The sequence below is a fragment of the Mustela lutreola genome, chromosome 2 (assembly GCF_030435805.1).
Source record: "Mustela lutreola isolate mMusLut2 chromosome 2, mMusLut2.pri, whole genome shotgun sequence".
NCBI classification, from domain to species: Eukaryota; Metazoa; Chordata; class Mammalia; order Carnivora; family Mustelidae; genus Mustela; species Mustela lutreola.
Genome location: NC_081291.1, coordinates 135,561,047 through 135,582,181, shown reverse-complemented (window position 1 = coordinate 135,582,181; position 21,135 = coordinate 135,561,047). Strand labels below are relative to the sequence as shown.

At 34.3% G+C, this 21,135-nt stretch overlaps 1 long non-coding RNA gene across 1 annotated transcript in view; it reads left to right on the top strand.

Moving 5' to 3' along the window:
• The first annotated feature begins 5,220 nt into the window (after positions 1–5,220).
• LOC131825882 (uncharacterized) overlaps positions 5,221–21,135 on the top strand; it is a 48,145-nt gene continuing 32,230 nt past the window's right edge. Inside the window, exon 1 of the long non-coding RNA XR_009351354.1 lies at positions 5,221–5,436. This is a non-coding gene — a long non-coding RNA (uncharacterized LOC131825882). The remainder of the gene's footprint in view (positions 5,437–21,135) is intronic.

Below are 21,135 nucleotides of genomic sequence, written 5' to 3'. Positions count from 1 at the left end.
AATTTTAAAACTCACAGTGACTATGAGAAATATAACACAATCTCACGTCTCCAAAAAGTAAAAATTAGAAAACTGAGTTTGAATATGTTTATAGCTTGATGTACAAAATATATAATCCTATGTCATATTTATAAATGTTAGTCATTATATTTAAAATGCTACAAGTATATAATTGTAACACAATATCACTTAGAAACTATTACATTCTATAAAGTTGTCGTTATCTGTATTACTATTATCAATAATTTTTATCAGATTTCTTACTGATACTTATTAACAGAAAGAATATTTATTGTTTGATGGCAATTAAAAAAGCAATGTTACAAAACAAACTTACTAATTAGTGTAATGAATAAAGTAAATAATTTATCGACTTAACATTATTCATTGGGTAATTGCTTAGGAATTACTATTTATGCAGACTTACAGATATAGTTCTTTTAGGGAATCAAAATCAAACTTTGATGCATACATTTGTCATTTTCTAATAGTCTTATTGGGTCTTTTTGATGTTGAAAGAAAAACAGCAAAACCTAAAAATATCAGTTAAATGAAAAAACGTTCCAAGGCACATATTACCACTTGCTACCTATGTGAAAATCTTTCCACAAAACTCTTAATTTGTTAATTTCTGGTTATTTTTTTAAAATTAACTTTAGTTGTTATAGATCCTTTGAGTTATAAATTAGAACAGAGAAAATTCACTATAATCATGTTGTCCTTGACATACTTAGGCTATAATAATATTTTATAAGGCAGGTTTGGTGCATACCTTCCTTGATTATTACAAACAAGTAAATCAATGAATTTTCACATAATTGTATAACTATTGTCAGTTACTGCTGTTCCAGTCAAAATGATTGTTGCAGAAAGGCTGAGCTTGTTGCAAATTTTACTCTTCAATTTAGTGACTGGGACCAAAAAAATCATCAGTTTTTTTTAGGTCCAAATTCTTGATGTTTTAATGAAATCAAGAAACATTTCATAAAATTTAACTTATTATGCCTTAACACTGTTAGGTAAACAGCACTACCCATTTTAATACATAGTAAACAGAAGCATGGGTAAATGACATCTACATGTATTGGCAAATTGTTTAATTGTGTCATATATTAAATAAAATCTGCATTTTCTAATATTAAAGAATCCACTACTTCTAACTCCGAAGTAAAGATGTTCATTGAAAATTTATCATAATATTTATCGAAGTAAAAATATTAAAAAATTTGCTTATGATTCCCTTTCTGTAAGGAACAACCTCAAATAGCGACTTATTTACTCATCTGTTTGCTTTTCTCTGAAGAGTTGTCTTTTGTACACATATGCTCATATCACCTCCAGGATGTTAACCCCAAGGGAAATATAGCACCATGCAGTGGAAAGAAAATTAGGAAGGAGTCAGGAAACTCATAGCGCTATGAAAAAAGTTGAAAACTCACAGAGTGGGTCCTGGAGCTGGACAGCCTGGAAAGAAACTCTGAATCTGTTAAGAAGTATACATGTGACCCTGAGCAAGTTACATAACCCTTGTATGTTTCTTCCTCAGTTTCTTCATCTGAATAATGTATATTCCCATAGGTTGACTGTAAAGATTATATCAGTATCTTATACAATCTGCTGAGAACAGCCTCCTGGCTCACAGCAAATGCTCCGTAAATGCTAGTTAAGACTACCATTAATTAGTCTGTGTGTCTCAAGTTTCTCTTTAAAAAATTGTTAATCTAGAGAACATTTAGCCATTTACCACATTAAAATGGTTTGTTATAAGAGTCAGATATAAATCTGCCGTTGGAATAATATTAGTGGCTATTTGCCTTTTAAGATTATCTTCGAACAGTCCCTATTTATTAATAGCTAAAGAAACAACAATGAATGTACCATAGACTATAGGGATTCTTAACCCCAGATTACACTGGAAGCACTGAAAGATATTTTAAACTGAGGGTTTTGGAGGGTTGGGGGATGGAGGGTTGGGCGAGTCTTGTGGTGGGTATTAAGGAGGGCACATATTACATGGAACACTGGGTGTGGTGCATAAACACTGAATTTTGGAACACACAAAAATTAAATTAAATTAAATTAAATTTTAAAAAGTGTTGGGCACCTGGGTGGCTCAGTGGGTTAAGCCTCTGCCTTCGGCTCAGGTCATGATCTCTGGGTTCTGGAATCGAGCCCCGCATCGGGCTCTCTGCTCAGCGGGGAGCCTGCTTCCTCCTCTCTCTGCCTGCCTCTCTGCCTACTTGTGATCTCTGTCTGTCAAATGAATAGGTGAAATCTTAAAAAAAAAAAAAAAAAAAAAGTGTTAATATCCACGCTCTCTGCCAGAAAAGTTAAATCAAGATACAGGGATGGGACTTGAGTTTGGCCATTTATTAAAGATTACTAAATGAGTAATTCTGAGTTAATCTAAAAAGATGTGGCATTTTTTCTTTTCATTCCTCTACATTTTTATTCCTCCCATTAAGTTTGATGAAGAAGAATGAAAATACCTATATATAAACTGTTAGCATGTTAATGACAAATTGACAATAAACAAACAAATTCAAACAATAAAAGAAAAACAAAGTTGTTTTTTGTTTGTTTTCTAACTACCCAGTGAAAATATTTACTTAGGTTTCTGAGATCTTTCAGGAATCTGGAGAGAATTTTTTACATGTTCATGTTCATTAAGATTCTCTTTCTTGGACTTTTCTGCTGCAATTATTAAAATCCTTCTTTTATAATCTCATTCAGATCTCAAAATTTCATTTTTACCCTTATTAAGTTAATCATTTATCAGTGTATTTTTATTCTCATTTAACATTTCAAACACCCTTATGAAAATGTCTGGAAATCTCTGACACCGTCAATTTGGCATTTTCAATACAGAATTCATTATCATCCCTCCAAAAAAGCTTCAAAATCCAAATTTCTCCATTTCCAGTAGTAGTGCCATTCTTTCCACAAAGTAATATATTAGATTAATTAATTAATCATTTAAAAAAAGTTTATTTAGTTATTTGATAGAGTGAGAAAGCAATCATGAGCAGGAAGATGAGGGGTGGAGGGAGAAGCAGACCCCCGCTGAGCGGGAGCCTGATATGGGGGTGGATCCCAGGACCCTGAGATCATGACCTGAACAAAAGGCAGGTTAACGGACTGAGTCACCCAGGCTGCCCAAGATTTAATCTTTTCTTATAACTCTCCCGCATGCTTCTTGAGTTTCCAAACTGAACTTCTTATACAATTGGACGTATTCTGCTTATTAAGTTATTTATTACTTATTTATTATGCTTGTGATCTTTTTTATAAAGAGCAATTTCAATTTCAAATAACAAACTGAGGGTTGCTGGGGGGAGGGGGTTTGGGAGAAAGGGGTGGTATTATGGACATTGGGGAGGGTATGTGTTTTGGTGAGTGCTGTGAAGTGTGTAAACCTGGTGATTCACAGACCTGTACCCCTGGGGATAAAAATATATGTTTATAAAAAATAAAAAATTATATTAAAAAAAAATAACAATGTACTGATTTGTCTATGCACTTATTTTAGGAAGATTTTTTTCCCCCCAAATTCTCTTATTACCTTTGTTGCTGTTGTTGTTGTTGTTTAACTCTGTTTTTTAATGTGTGTATTTTAACTTCTCATGCCTAATAACTCCTATAGAAATAATTTTGCAGCTTTGGAACAGATTCATCACTGGCTGTTGTGTGTGCTAGAAATTTTGAAGATTGACTATTACGTGCACCTACTCAAACATCTCCAGTCGTTCCTTATTCATCTAAGGCTACTTTTGTCATTATCGGCATTTATCTGCCCCCTATACAGCCAAAATATTCACTAAACTGTAATCTTTTTTTTTTTTTTAAAGATTTTATTTATTTATTTGACAGACAGAGATCACAAGTAGGCAGAAAGGCCGGCAGAAAGAGAGAGAGGAGGAAGCAGGCTCTCCGCGGAGCGGACAGCCCGATGCGGGGCTCGATCCCAGGACCTTGGGATCATGACCTGAGCCGAAGGCAGAGGCTTTAACCCACTGAGCCACCCAGGCACCCCACTAAACTGTAATCTAAATTGTCTATTTATTAATTTTTCAAACTCTTACATTTTTTAAACATTTTGTTTAATCCAACTGAAAAGACAACAGAATGTGTTTATTTCCTTAAATGACATTCCTTTCCATCATCTCTAATTTTACATTAAAATGTTATTGAGGTTAAGAGTCACAAGTAAGTGATAGAACGGATTCCTGGCCCAGAGTGTTTTCCAATCCAACACAGCTGGCTCTAATTCCCCACTTTTTTGTCATCTGAAATAACTTTAGTGACCACAGTATACAAATACAGCATAACCAAGAAGGGCTATGCTTTAAATACTACTTTCAACCATAGCATACCTCTATGCTAACTCATAGGCTCAAAATCTGGTATAAAATTTTTTGAAATAAAAAATTGCTTTAGAGAGAAACTATGATTTACAACCTGTCTCAAAAATGGTTTGTGCGGTGAGAGTAGGAAATAATTAAAAGACAGCTTTATACTGGATATTGTATTCATTATTCAAAAATACCTCACAGAAACCTAGGAGCAGCAATGGCATTGGTCTCTTCTGCTCACATCCAACACAGAAAGTGTTAAGTAATGATTTCTACCCGTAAATCTTCCTATCCTGCTTAAGCTGATTCGAGATATTAAGAAGGCTTTACTCTTTTTCTTTCTCAGCAATATCTCTGCAGCAGTTCTGGATCATGAACCTTGATTGTTAAAAACCGTAAAAATAAAAAGACAAAATATCCATTTCAGTTTAGACAGTTTTGTGGAAGAGCAGGTGGCTGATAAAAAGCCCCAGTCCTTGGTGTGGAGGCAAAAACAGCAGTTGAAGAGCAAAGAGCACCCTTTCCTGTGGAGTTTAAATTAAATTCAGATTTGTTTCAGCAGGGCCTTAATGGAATCTGTATGACTGGGGTGCTTCGGCTTAGCTGATATCTCCGCATGCTTTTGCTATAGTGAAGCCTATTTAGTTATTTTGTACACTCGATAAAATGGTACTAGTGATAACCAACTGCTGTCTGTATTAATTGTATGGTCATTTGTGATCTTGGGCTACAGTTCTTAAAGGTGCAAATTATAAGAAAAATACAACATTAGTACTGCTGGAGTTGCTTTTTGTATTTATTGCCAGCATTCAGTCTTTGCTGTTTTTACTTTTTCATTCACAACTGCCAATCCCACGGGCTCGCATCCAGCTAAATGTCCACTGCCTGAAGAAGCTCCTTCTGTCAATAATTAAGGGAAATTCTGCCTCTGGAAGAACTGCCATGGCAAAAGGGATAGAGTAGCCTCTATTAACACAGTAGTATTTTACTGGTGGTAACTTTTAATAGATGTTCCTTCACGTTACCACAGAGAGGGGACTCTAGAAGTAAAAGAGGGATGAAAATGTGACACATAAGAAATCAGGTAAGTTATTTTTTTAAAAAATATCCCTTATTTCTCTTCCTTTTACAATAACTCTTCATATGTTTATTTTCTCTCTTTGGTATGAATTGAAAGCTATCAGCATTGTAGAAGTATCAAATGCAGACTACAGTAGGTCTCCCTACCAATTAAAGTGTTTGCACTGCAAAAGCCGGCCATGTGATGCCTTTAGGTTGAGGCAGTATAGGGATAGGCTTGATTCCACTGCCTGTGTCCTCTGGTATGTTTTGAGCAACACAATACAGACAGGAAAGGGTATGCACACAAGGGTATTTAATCCAGTAATACATATTTTTGCTTTGTGGAGGATAAAATACTAAGTAGAAAGTTGTCCATTCTTATTTGGAAAACTTAAATCACAAAGGTTATGTAATTTGGGAGGTTTATCATGAGATTCCCTGGCTATTGCACAGTGGAAGAGAAGTGACGTGATAATGTATTTTACATGTAATGTAAGTAATGATCTCAGAATATGTGTGTTTATGGCAGTTTGGTGGTCATTCAATTGAATCATCTTGGATGAAAACAAATGAGTGAAATTACAGTGAATATAATAGAAGAAAACTGAAATAAAATGAAAAAATTACGAATTCAACTGATTGATAATTGGGAGGCTGAATACTGATAGCTGGTATTTATTAAAATTGCTTTCACTGTTTACAGTATTTCAATCTTCAGAAATAAAAGGGTCCACCCTAAGTGAAGCAGTCAGGAGCCATCTGAAGAATCTCTTCTGAATAATTTTATTGTTGTTATCTGTCTCTATTGACGGGCAGAGTGCTGGTACTGCCACTCTGCAAGGCAGAGGTTCTTTAGCTTTGCCAAAGTGAACGTGATAGATAGGCTCAATAAAATTTTAGAGATTAATGTAATGTGAGACTCCTCTTATTGTCTCCAATTCTCCCTCCCCAAAATAAGAGCAGAAACTATTTTCTGTGCTCAATTTTTTAAAAAAAGATTTTATTTATTTATTTAACAGAAAGAAAGAGTGACAGTGAGAGAAGGAACACAAGCAAGGGGAGAGGGTGAGGGAGAAGCAGGCTTCCTGTTAAGCAGGGGGCCCCATGCAGGGCTCGATTCCAGGACCCTGGGATCATGACCTGAGCCGAAGGCAGAAGCTTAATGACTGAGCCACCCAAGTGCCCAAGTGTGTTCAATTTTTAAAGATAACTCTTTGTATATAGTCTCCATATAGAAGTTACAATCCTGTGGGGTACCTGGGTGGCTCAGCTGGTTAAATGTTAGGTCCTTGATTTTGGCTCAAGTCATGATCTCAGGGTTTGTGAGATCAAGGCCTGCCTTGGGCTTTGCACTGAGCATGGAGCCGGCTTAATATTCTCTCTTTCACTCTCCCTCTGCCCCCTCTCCACCTCCTTCTCTCTTTCTCTGCTTCCCACCAAAAAGCCATAATCACACAAGAAACTCTTAAAATATTAGAACACCAAAAGATCTGTATTTGTTTATTGAATTGCTGTCACTATTCCAAGTCCTTATCATCTATGCTTACTACAGGCTTCTTTCCATTTCCATTTCTCTAGGCTTTCAAATTTACCCTTCCAAAATAGGAAATTATTTTCTTCCTAGTGCATTTCCAATGTGAACTGTGTTGTCAAGATGAACCAATTCTCACTGCATTTTGCAGTATTTATCACGTGTTCTTTTATGTAGAATAATGAAATAAAGACATTTCAAAATTACATATACATATTATGTCATAAAGTAATTTAAAATATTTCTATGTTTTGCTTAGAAATCAATAATTTGTTAGAATATCATAAAAATAAAATTTTATTTTTCTATTTCTATTATAATAATGCCTCACAACTTTGGTATTACTGGTTTTATGACTCTTCAAAATATAAATGTATTAAATGTGAAATGGTGTTTACATATTTCTTTTAAGTAAAAAAAAATAAATTTTCAGCAGAATATGTGCTTCTAATGCAGCTATTTTTTTGTTTATTTGTATTTAATGTAGTCTGGATAGATAAACATCTAAGTGATAATGGAGATTGCCTATGGGTATGCCCCACTTACTCTTAATTATGAATATTTATTTTTTTGCTGCATTAATACATTTATTTTGTAATAACAACCTAACCATGATTTTTAAGAGGGAAAATTACAAAAGGGTGGGTTTGAGATAATTTGCTGAAGGAGTCAACAGTTTTGAATTTTCTGAAAGAACCAAGCCTCTTCTAATGTGTTTGTGTGAAAGATGCAAGGACTCTTAGCAAGCCAGGAGCCCTAACACTTGAAGGAGAACTGTTTCCTTAAAAAAAAAGAAAAAAAAAAAAAAAAAAAGGAAGCACAATGCCCTTTCCCTTTTGCTTGATGGAAAATGAACAATGTCAAGGAAATGGTCCCTAAGAAGGTGATACTCAATTATCAATATCAAATAGGCTGGAAGGGCTTAGAAATAGGACATCTGTGCTACTTTCTTAGCTACGGAAGGAGAAGGACAAGTGGATGAGAAATAACTATTCTTTGTGAGACCAGGAATCCGAGAAAATGTTGGTAGAATTTTAGTATTTTAGTGAATGATCTTGTCCTAGTCCTTCTTCGTATGTTTCTCCCTTGATTCATATGGCAATGATAGATTACTGCGAACATCACCTTTAAGCTTAGGTGGAAATAACCTAAATCAGAGGTCAAATAAGTTTCTGTTAATACAGCTCCAAATTCATAGTAGAAACCACAACTTTTGAAATCAAGTTGTTTGCAAAAGCTTAGCATTTTAAGACATACATACACATATGTTTATCTGAAAAGATTATCATTAGCTATCTTTGACAAAATTCTTGGTAGATATTTGTATTAGTTTGCTATTGCTATTTTAACAAATAACCAAAAACTGGGTAGTTTAACATAACACAGATTTATGAATATTTGAAACTATTTTACTAGAGGTCAGAAATCTAAAATGGGTTTTGTCTAAAATCAAGGTGTCACAAGGGCTGTGTTCTTTTGGGGGGGCTCTATGAGAAGATTTGTTTTCTTGGCTTTTCCAGCTCCTAGATCCTGCCTACATTCGTTTGCTTGTGACCCTTTTCCATCTTTGAAGCCAGCAATGGACATCAGAGTATTTTTCATAAATAGCACTCTGACACTGAGTTTTCTATCCTGCTCTTCGTCCTTTAAAGACACCTGTGATGACATTAAGCTCACTGAGAAAATTCAGGATAATCCCACGATTTTAAGTCAGCTGATTAGCAACATTAATTTTACCTGGTACTTTCATTCTTCTTTGTCATGAAACATAATGTATTTGTGGGCTTTTGGGATTAGAACAAGGACATATTTAAGAAGCCTTTACACAGCCTGTGCCTACAACAAAGCCCAATGCAGAATTTCTGAAAAGATCTCTAAATTCATAATGGCCACCACGATCTTTGAAGTCACATTCTTATTTACAGAACTTAAGCATTTTGAGATACACACACACACATATTTGTCTTAAAAGGTTTTCTTTCGCTGTCTCTAACTATCAAAAGCTAATCCTTGGTAAAGTTAGGCTGTGTTAGTTTCATATGGATGATGTAGCAAATTATCACAAACAAGATACCTTAAGACAATAGGAATTTATCCTCTCAGAGCTCTGGAAACCAAAAGTCTGAAATCGAGGTGTGGCTAGGGCTATGCTCCCTGCAGATGCTCTAAAGGAGAAGCGGTTCCTTGTGTCTTACATTTTCTTGTGGCTTCTGGCATTCCTTGGTTTACATTCATATCACTTTAATCTCTACCTCTGTCCTCACATTATCTTCTCCTTTGTGAGTGTCTGTCTAATCTCCCTCAGCCCTCCTCTTATAAAGATATTTGTGATGGCATTTAGAGCTACTGGGTAATCCCAAATGATTTCATTAGTTTAATATATTTAACTTAATTGTATTTGCAAAGACTCTTCTATAAGATAATATTTGCATGTTTCAGGGACTAGAATGGAGACATTTCTTTTGGACCACCATGAGGTCATAGTATATACAATAGGAAGAAATTAGAAAACATGAATAAAAGTGTCAGAACTAATTTCCATCACACAAAGAAGAGATAAAGTCAATTTCTGGACCAAGCTCTAGAAGAGCTTGAAAGTTAAAAGAAACTAAGAAAGTGATAAATTTAGATATAGAATGATGTTCTAGAAAGTGAAATAATCCATGTGTTATGCTGGGCTAAATCCTAAGTGATAGGGAGGGAGGAAATAGGAAACCAGGATAGCCTTAAGGATCGCTTAATGTCTAAGGACTATAATTTTTGCTTCCTAAGAAAAAGTCTGAGAAACTGTAAACCTCTCAGAGAAGTTTAAACATTTGCCTTGTTGCCAGAACAATTGAAAGATAAGGAAATGAGGTACCAAGTTAAATAAAAACTTGGTGGGATAATTAAAAAACAACTAGATATATGGGCTTAAAAAAAGACACATAAAGTTTTGGCTTCCCAGAATAGTATATAATAGTACATTTAAATTGTTCCCCTGAGAAAAACTAAAAATTGGCTATCTGTTAACTAAGTCAATTTGGAAAATCATCTTGTTTGAAAAGAGGATAATGCAGAGAGAGCTAAGTAGAGACAAAAACAGAAAAGCAAGAGTTAACGGAAGCATTAGTGATTCAAAGGCAGCACAAAACTTCCCTGACAGCCAAATACCAGAAAGGATTATGTACGTTTGCAAAGTCCTGTAGGGGACAGAAGACCATAATGAACCATATGTCTTATTTCCCTGTATACCATGAAAATACATGAAGCTTTGCAAATTAGGTCCCTACTGAGCCGAGAGGTAGCAGGAGAAGAAGGAAGGAAAACCTTGCACTGCGTTTACCATTAGTTCAGAATGTTACACTCCCAAACATGAGTGGAAAAAGAACAAGCAAAATAAAATTCACTTATAAAAATATAAATTTTCATTCTTTTTTACATCTCAACTTTGTAAATGTGTAATTTATACACATTGCACTTGTAATCCTACATTTTCCAGTCGAGTTGTAGTGTGGGTTATGCTAGAATGTTTTCCTTGTGAGAAAACTCACTCATTGCCAAAGAACCCATTTTACCTCTGTCTGGCTTTATTCTCTTAAAATAACCTAAAAAAGTGTATCTCTGGCTGTTTTTATGTAACAGAGTTAGAGAAACTTAAGGAAAGGACAGAAAAGGTCATATACTTTAAAGATCACTAGCTCTACCCAATAGAAATCAAATCTTCAGGATTAGTTGGTGTTAATTAATAGTGTATGTTTGCTATTTTGAGTGTGTGTATGAACTAATTTAGTCATTTCTGAAGTCTTTTGGTCTTCACTCCAAAGTAAGGTTAAATATTATATCAAGATTAGAATATTGATTCATATTCTCTATTAATATACCTTAAGCAAAAATCACAGCCAGGGAAGATCTACTATTGCATTTGTATTTCAACGCATTTCTATCTTTAATACAAGAGTTTGTGATAGTTTTTAGTATTTGGTTTTTTTTCTGTTTTAAAATCAATCAAGTTCACACAACATTTTAAATTTTCTATTTGTTGCAGCCTTCTGATTTTTACTCTTGCCCCTATCATACATATTTTATAACTAAACAATAAACTAAGGGAAAAAGAATATTTCACACCTATCTTGTTGAAAATTAAACAGGCATTCTTTGCACACATTTTAGCATCTTTAGTGTGTGGCTTTACACTTTTAGTTTCCCATGAAAATCGTCTTTTACGAACCATAAATAGCATTTGTTACATAAACTAAAATCAGAACATTTTAAATGGCTCAAAGCAATAGCAGGGCTATTCTTTTCTTATTTGGATATGTAGATACATATATACATATTCAACCTGTAATGGTATTTGGCAAATTTGGTGTTTTCAGAGGGTGGTGGGGATATGGACATTGGGGAGGATATGTGCTATGTGTAAACCTGGCGATCCACAGACCTGTACTCCTGGGGATAAAGATCATTATATGTTTATTAAAAAATAAATAAATTTTAAAAAGAAAAAAAAAAGAAAGTGTAATTATATATTTTATTATTGTAAATTTAATACAATTATGTATCAATGTGGGGATGTAGGAATATGTATAAAGGAGTTATTACATTTATAAAAAATATGATGTACTATATATTATAATAATATATAAATTACAGTCTATGATATATAAATATATAAATAATTTATATAAACAAAATAAAATTTGAAAGCCAGAAAAATAAATGAAGAAGGGGAGCCTGGGTGGCTCAGTCATTAAGCATTTGCCTTCAGCTCAGGTCATTATCCCAGGGTCTTTCTTGGGATCAGGCTACTTGCTCAGTGGGAAGCCTGCTTCTTCCTCTTTAACTTCCCCTGCTTGTGTTCTCTCTCTTGCTGCGTTTCTCTCTGTCAAATAAATAAATAAAAACTTAAAAAATAAATAAATAAATACATAAATAATGAGTTAAAGAAGTAGTTCCAAAACTCTTTACTGAATGTACATAATGAAACGTTCCCAAGAGATTATTCCATTGTGTCTATTTTAACTATGTGTAAGGAAAGGAGTTGTGCTTGTGCAAAGATAGCAATGTTTGTGTTTATTTATATATTACAATGATAGGCCTGGAAATAACTGAAGTCTTACTTAGCTATTAAACTATAACAGTTTATCTTATTTTAGTTATATTTTGTTTAGAACTTAGAGTTTTTTTCCTACATAATCTATGATTATAACAGAATTCTTGTAAAAACATACATCTTGAGTATCTTTAATGATTATGAAGTAATCTTTTTATATCAGTATATTTATTATGGACAAGGGAAACATAACTTCTGATATGCCTTGAAGGACTTATATTCTCATATCCCCTAGACACTTTTCTCTTTCTCACATTATTAAGCTTCTCTCAAATTTTATAAGTCTAATCACATTATGTTTGCTTCAACAGAATATTACTTCTTTTTTTTTATATAATTTTTTATTTTTTATAAACATATATTTTTATCCCCAGGGGTACAGGTCTGTGAATCACCAGGTTTACACACTTCACAGCACTCACCAAAGCACATACCCTCCCCAATGTCCATAATCCCACCCCCTTCTCCCAAACCCCCTCCCCCCAGCAACCCTCAGTTTGTTTTGTGAGATTAAGAGTCACTTATGGTTTGTCTCCCTCCCAATCCCATCTTGTTTCATTTATTCTTCCCCTACCCACTTAAGCACTCATGTTGCATCACCACTTCCTCATATCAGGGAGATCATATGATAGTTGTCTTTCTCTGCTTGACTTATTTCGCTAAGCATGATACGCTCTAGTTCCATCCATGTTGTCGCAAATGGCAAGATTTCATTTCTTTTGATGGCTGCATAGTATTCCATTGTGTATATATATCACATCTTCTTGATCCATTCATCTGTTGATGGACATCTAGGTTCTTTCCATAGTTTGGCTATTGTGGACATTGCTGCTATAAACATTCGAGTACACGTGCCCCTTTGGATCACTACGTTTGTATCTTTAGGGTAAATGCCCAATAGTGCAATTGCTGGGTCATAGGGCAGTTCTATTTTCAACATTTTGAGGAACCTCCATGCTGTTTTCCAGAGAGGTTGCACCAGCTTGCATTCCCACCAACAGTGGAGGAGGGTTCCCCTTTCTCCGCATCCTCGCCAGCATCTGTCATTTCCTGACTTGTTGAGTTTAGCCATTCTGACTGGTGTGAAGTGATATCACATTGTGGTTTTGATTTGTATTTCCCTGATGCCAAGTGATATAGAGCACTTTTTCATGTGTCTGTTGGCCATCTGGATGTCTTCTTTGCAAAAATGTCTGTTCATGTCCTCTGCCCATTTCTTGATTGGGTTATTTGTTCTTTGGGTGTTGAGTTTGCTAAGTTCTTTATAGATTCAGGACACTAGTCCTTTATCTGATATGTCGTTTGCAAATATCTTCTCCCATTCTGTCAGTTGTCTTTTGATTTTGTTAACTGTTTCCTTTGCTGTGCAAAAGCTTTTGATCTTGATGAAATCCCAATAGTTCATTTTTTCCCTTGCTTCCCTTGCCTTTGGCGTTGTTCCTAGGAAGATGTTGCTGCGGCAGAGGTCGAAGAGGTTGCTGCCCGTGTTCTCCTCAAGGATTTTGATGGATTCCTTTCGCACATTGAGGTCCTTCATCCATTTTGAGTCTATTTTTGTGTGTGGTGTAAGGAAATGGTCAAATTTCATTTTTCTGCATGTGGCTGTCCAATTTTCCCAGCACCATTTATTGAAGAGGCTGTCTTTTTTCCATTGGACATTCTTTCCTGCTTTTTCGAAGATTAGTTGACCATAGAGTTGAGGGTCTATTTCTGGGCTCTCTATTCTTCAACAGAATATTACTTTTAACTATATCTTTAACTTCATTTCATGAGATGGAGTTGGCTTGGGGATGCAAAAGGTCTGATTGGGCATATTGAAGCTGCCACTGTGACTATTGCACAGAATTCACCTGGCTACCTTCTGCCACACCTAATTTATTTCAGGGAAGTTAAAGAGGTCATTTGTGTCAAAAGCTCTTGATAGTTTTAAGTTAGGTGAATTGAGACTTGATCATTGGATTTACCAAGAAAGAAGTTAGTGGGGATATTAAAAGGGAATTTTTGATAGGAATAGTGGATGGAAAAGCCTGATTGAGAGACTTAAGTCAAAATAAAAGCAAGGTAATAGGAGATATTGAGCATAGGAAATTCTTTAAGATTCTTTTTCTAAAAAGAGCAGAAAAATGGGGTTTCAGCAAAGGGGTAATATATGCTCAAGATAGGTTTTTAATTTTGTGTGTCAGTTTGTTCATTTATATAAACCATACATACACATAAACTTTTTTCTATGGATTGATAAATCCAAAATTTACCTATCTCCAGGTAGAGAGGAAAAATATATATATATACGGATAGAAAATGACGTGATTGAAAAGGTGAGAGGCTGGATTTGTATGGACATGTGAAAGGACTGACTTTAGAGTTTCTAAGAAAAAGGAAATTTCTGTGGGAAGTTAGTGTCCTGAGGAACTTCTGGAAGATCTCATTTAACATCTTCTGTTTTGCCAGTAAGATAGGAAAAATAGGCTGTATCAGCTGAGAGTATGGAAAAAGAAAAGTATTAGAGGCTTAAAAAGAGAAAATGAATGAAATAGTCATTCAGAAGGGACAATAAATAGAATAAAACCATATTGCAGCAATCCTTTGTGGTCATCAGAGACCACTCAAAACTACAAGTCATGAATTAAAGGGATTCCTGTCAGCATTGTTGTACATCTTAATTCAGCTATTTCAACTGCACAGAGACAAACATTTAGAAGGCAGCAAAGTGACTGGAGCTAAAAAAATTATAATAATGGACTGTGAATTTCGAGTCAGGTAAAGGGGAATATGAGAACATGAAGATAGGAGTTTCAGTGAGGTCAAATATGATTTCTAACTAAAGATGTGCTGTTATCAGATTTGTGTTTGTTCTTAAGTACAATAATCTGAAAGACTATGAAATATACCATTGGATTTATAAAATGGTGAACCCTGTATTCTAGACCAGATAATCTTCATAGCTAAGGTCTCAGTTACTTATAGACCCAGAGATTTCTGAGTAAATTTTTAGTCTATTTCCCCAACTCCCAAGTGGTTGATCAGATAGTGTTTTAGCAATTGTAACATGCCAATGAACTCTGGCATTTAAGTTAATAAGGTATAAATGAAGACATAGCTTATTCTCTGAATGGTTGTAACAGCCTGCTGGGTTTCATCAATCATGAAGCAGCTCATGTTGGGACTAAACATCAAAGAAAAATATCAAAAACAAAAAAGTGGTGAAGAAGAGAAGGATGTTACTGCTTTTAAGTGTGTATGGGAATGTATTTGTGACACTAAAGTGTCAGAAAATAGCATACGAATACCTATAGAATGTTTGAAAGACACCATAATTATTTTCTTATAAAAGTAATAATATATAACATTTTTAAAGATTAAATTTCTAGCCCATTATTATCTGAATACAGACTAAATTGAGCAATTCTGTAGAATTAAATTTATGATAACAATAATTCCATTTACATAGAAATGATTTCATTCTTGGATGATTTCTATTTTGTATGTTAAGTAATATTTCCATGAGACCTTGTTTCAAATTAAGGTTTTGCCTCAGAAAATATGAATTTTAAATGATATTATTTAAGATAAACATACTTCTTTTTAAATGCTTTAAAAAATCCTCTCCAGATATTTAAAAAAAAACTTTCTTTAATAAATTTCCTTATAGGATTTAACAACATTATTTTCATTTTAAGAAGTCATTTACAATCTACCTCACTTTTCTCACAAAAATAATTTCTTTGTGCCTTTAAGTCAAGTTCAGTTTCCAAACTGTAATATCCTTAGAAAAATACTATCTTATTTCTCTATACTTATTCATCTAACATAATGGAGAATTGAGAAAATTTTCAAAAGGAGATCATTCAAGTACGATAAAAGGAATCTAAAACACACATAATATCACTTACTAAACAAGATATCACACCTAAATTATATGTTGGTATAAAGCATTGCTAACAATACCTTTATATTAAAATTGCTCTACCAAGCCACAAAACATTTATTCATTAATCTCCATTCATTCATTCAACAAATATCACTTTTGGTAATATAGTAGAGATGTAACATACACAAAATGGTGAACAGTTATAGCGGCATAGACTATAGATATGAAAATAAGGTAAATATGCTTCCCTTCCAGATGGTGTTATTAGATTATGTCTGAGAAGTTTTTTCCTTATCTGCTACTGTGGTCAAGTAGCAATGGTTTGTAAATAATTAAAACAGGAAATTACAAACACAGAGCTGTATTTGAAAATAAGAAGGGGGTGGGATTATGGGCATGGAGCCTGATTAAGATTCTCTCTCTCCCTCTCCTTCTGCTCTTCTTTCTCTTTCTCTATTTCTCTCTAAAACAATAAATTGTAAAATATAAATTATAAAACAATAATTGGTAGAAATAGAAGAAGTAACAATGGATATGAAAACTGTCAATTACTTATCATGAGAAAAAAAAAGTCAATAGAAAACAAAAGAAGATATCTGTGTGTATGTGAGTGTATGTATGTGTGTGTATATATATGTATATATATATGCACATGTATATATATACTAATGTTTTTAAGTAGCGGTTCTTCATTTTAATTATATATGTACACACATACATCTATTCATACACACATATATGTGTGGATGTACATATTTGTGTGTAACTAAAATTCAATTGCTAACACTGAAGAGATTAGGAGTAAATGATATTAATTATATCTGTAAGAGCATGTTTTTTTCTTTAAGTTTCATTTATTTATTTTAGAAAAGAGAGAGAACTTGAGTGGAGGGGTAGAGGGAGAGGGAAAGTATCTCAAGCAGACTCCATGCTGAGTGAAGAGCCTGTTTTAGGGCTCAGTCTCATGACCTTGAGACCATGACCTGAGGCAAAATCAAGAGTCCCATGTTTAACCAACTGAGCCACCAGGTGCTGCTATAATAGTATATTTCTTAAAGAAAAACAAATCTGAGTTTCTTAAAGAAAAACAAGTCTGAGGCAAAATATCAACATTTGTTATAGTATATTAGTAGTATTTTAGTAGTGCCACAGATTGTTTTACTTTATTATATTATCCTCTACAGATATTTATATTCTTGAAATTAGAATTTAATGTCAAATAATGAAATAATTAAAAGAAAGTGCATTGTTAATGATTTGGATGCCTGCACTTTTTAAAGTAGGGCATCTATACAACTTAATGTTTTTATAGGCAATTAAAGCTTTGGTATGAAAATAATCTGGGACAGTGAAAGTTTAAAATTATATGTGCATGTGAGTTACTGTATTGATAAAAATCTCATTATTTTATAATATAAATGCATTATTTTCAATGTATGTGCATACTGATGTGTAAATACATGTATACACACATATGTTGACATAAATATTCATATATTCGCATTTATAATGCATGTGTATGCATACTATGTAAATAAAAATATATATAAAAGAGAGGAAGAGAGAGAATTAGCTCTGACTTAGAAAGCAAAAACCTGCCCTTTCAGTCATCAAGCAGGGATGACAGACACAGACAAAGCCAGCTTTCCAGTTAAAAAGAAACAATGTTTTCCCAAGGTCACTCAGAAACTTTCACTCAGAAACTTTCAAGTATCATAGCAATTTCTTCTTGGAATAATTACTTTTTTATTCTCTGCAAAACTTTGTTCTCTATCTCCAAAATGAAAGACTATTTGAAACTCTGTTGTTTGAAATTACATCAGTATAAATGTAACATACTTTCATTGCCTGGAGGATCTAATTGGCTTTGACACAGAGAAGCAGTCTTGATTTCCAATCCAGATGGAGAATGTCATATAAGGGTTTCTAAACTCACCTTTCCACATTTATAATAACTTTGTAGTTTTCAAAGAAAGAGAAGCCTGGGCTCCCCTTGACATTCAAAGCTGATAGTGATTCATTCACATATAGTTTACTCTGATTTAAGCCTATCAAAACCATTTAAATTTTATCTAAACTCCACTCTTCCTCCAAACCTCATGATTACTTCACCTTTTCCAGTTTTGAATGAGATTCTCCTAATGGCTTTAGAGTGGTTCTTCTCTTTGCTAAGGGTCAATAAACCGAATTTTCTCAGACAATAGGTACAATAGGTCTGTCCTTGATAGTCTTAGATTGATAGTGTTAGAAATAGATAGATAATAGGTAGATAGGTAGATAGATGATAGATATATAGTCACAGCCTCATTTATTAAGCAGATGCAGACATCTTTTTAAAAAATATTTATTTATTTAAGTAATTTCTATATCCAGTGTGGGGCTGGAACTCACAACCCTGAGATCAAGAGTCACACATTCATAAGACAAGCCAGCGAGGTACTCTGCAGATGCAGTCATCCTAACTATTAGTTCTGTAAATGGAGTCAGAAGAATAGAAACAAATATTGTATTATAACACAGGATAGTTCAACTTAAAAATCTGACAATGTAATCCTCTAAATTAATAGGTTTAAAAGAAAAAATTATCTCAAAAGATGCAGGAAAGCACTTATTATATTCAGTATCCATTTCCAATATTTAAACAAAAACAAAAACAAACAAACAAACAAACAAAAACCAAAAACATATTCTTAAGTAACTGTGAATTGAAAGAAACTACATTAACGTAATTAAGGCCATAAAACTAATCAACTAACCAAACATCATTAATAATAGAAATATTATAAAATAATCAAACATAACTGTAAGACATGGGTACTGTATTTTACTGTTTATATTATTTATTGCTCTGAAAAGTGCTAATAAGATAACAAAAATTTAAAGTTAAAGATACATAGAATGAAAAGGAGAAAAATTCCAATATCTATATATGTGACAATTTCCATGAAAAATTCCAGAGAACTTAAAAAAAAATAAGAGTATGGGATGCCTGGGTGGCTCAGTGGGTTAAGCCTCTGCCTTCAGCTCAAGTCATGATCCCAGGGTCCTGGGATTGAGCCCCTCATCGGGCTCTCTGCTCAGTGGGGAGCCTGCCTCCCCCTCTCTCTCTGCCTGTCTCTCTGCCTACTTGTATGTCTCTCTCTGTCAATTAAATAAATAAAATCTTAAAAAAAAAACCCAACAGTATAAAATTAACAAGTGAACTAGATGCAAGATTGACATTAAAAATTGATAATATTTGGGGGGTGCCTGAGTGGCTCAGTGGGTTAAAGCCTCTGCCTTCAGCTAGGGTCATGATCTCAGGGTCCTGGGATCAAGCCCTGCATCGGACTCTCTGCCCAGCAATGAGACTCCTTCCTCCTATCTCTCTGCCTGCCTCTCTGTCTACTTGTGATCTCTCTCTGTCAAATAAATAAAATAAAAATCTAAAAAAAAAAATTGATAATATTTGGGACGCCTGGGTGGCTCAGTTGGTTGGACGACTGCCTTCGGCTCAGGTCATGATCCCGGAGTCCCGGGATCCATCCCGCACTGGGCTCCCAGCTGCACTGGGCTCCCAGCTGCACGGGGAGTCTGCTTCGCTCTCTGACCTTCTCCTCGCTCATGCTCTCTCTCACTGTCTCTCTCTCAAATAAATAAAATCTTTAAAAAAATTGATAATATTTATATATGCCAATAATTGAAAACATTATTCAAATAGAATAAAAATATATGAAAAGTAAATCTAAGGATGCTTAAGATCTTTATTGAGAACAATACAAAACATTTTTAAATACATGTATTATATGAAAAAATAGATGTTGATTTTCTTATAACATCTATAAATTTGAGGAAATACTTATACAAATCACAAATGTATTTTTTTTAATAGAACTTAAGAAGCTGGTTCTAGTTTTCATGTAAGAATAAACATCCAAGAATGGCAAGATAATTTTGAAGAATAAAATATGAAACTTTCCCCATCAAATTTTAAGATATATTATAAAGGTTAGGAATTATAACAATGTCACTCTAGGAGTGCCCGGGCGGCTCATTTGGTTAAATGTCTGCCTTCTGCTCAGGTCATGACCCTGGAATACTAGGATCCAGCCCAGAGTGGGGTGTCCATGCTCAGAGAAGTCTGCTTTTCCCTCTCCCTGTGCCCCTCCCCCTGCTCCTATGTGCATGTGTGCTCCTTCTTTCTCACTCTCTCCTCAAATAAGTAAGTAAAATTAACCACAATGACATGAAAGTGTCAGCATAGAATAACCACAAACAGACCAATGGTACAAAATAAAGAATGGAGAAGCAGAACCATACATTTATAGAAACTTGGTTTATGACAAAGGTGATTTTACAAATCAGTAGGAAAAGGGCTGACCACCCAATAAATGATGCTGAAAAAATTGGCTTTTAGAATTTTTATGAGGATGACATACAGCTGATCTCCCTTTAATATTGATCTGGTTTTGTTTAGAAATGAAACATTTTACTTTGTTCTCCTTTCTAAATCTGATGAGAACTGCAATATGTGTCCATGAGAGGAGTGAAATGCATTATCTGTGGGACATGTGAAGTCTATATTTACTCTCCAGAACTTTTGTGAACTATTATTGAGCTTGGATCTCTGCCTGTGCTTCAAGTTGCCAGGAGTCTGAGCTCCAGATGGGGAGATCATGAGACATTACTATACTTTGGATTAGGATTTCAGAGCATTTTACAGTAGCTTAAAAACAAACAAACAAACAAACAACAAAAAAAAACATGACACTGTAACCGTTGCACTCATAAAACATGATAGACAATAAATTTTTCAGAAGAATGCCCTGAAGCCTAGGAAGGTATAATTATTTGCACCATTTGGTACAAGTGTGGGTGAGAGAATTTACAGTGCTTTGTCTTCTGAGTATATTTGTTTATGTACCAAACTAAACTAGATATACTATTTTTAAGTACCTATAATTTGAACAGGAAAAAAGAAGGCCGTACATATCTGAGTGGGAAGAAGGATGGGTGCACAAGCGAGAAGCTTGCCTCCTGAGTTTGAGCCTAGAATTGCTAAGAATGGGACTATGTCTTAGAGAATTGCAAGGTGGAGTGTCTGGATGCAGATCAGGAGCAATTCTGCCATCTGGACGCTTTAATTCCCTGCAGCTAGACACTTTTAAAAAGCTGTTCATCCCTTACGGTAAACTTAGCATTTCTGCTGTTCTGGCAACAATGCACTTGGAGTGCAGGCTGCCTTTGG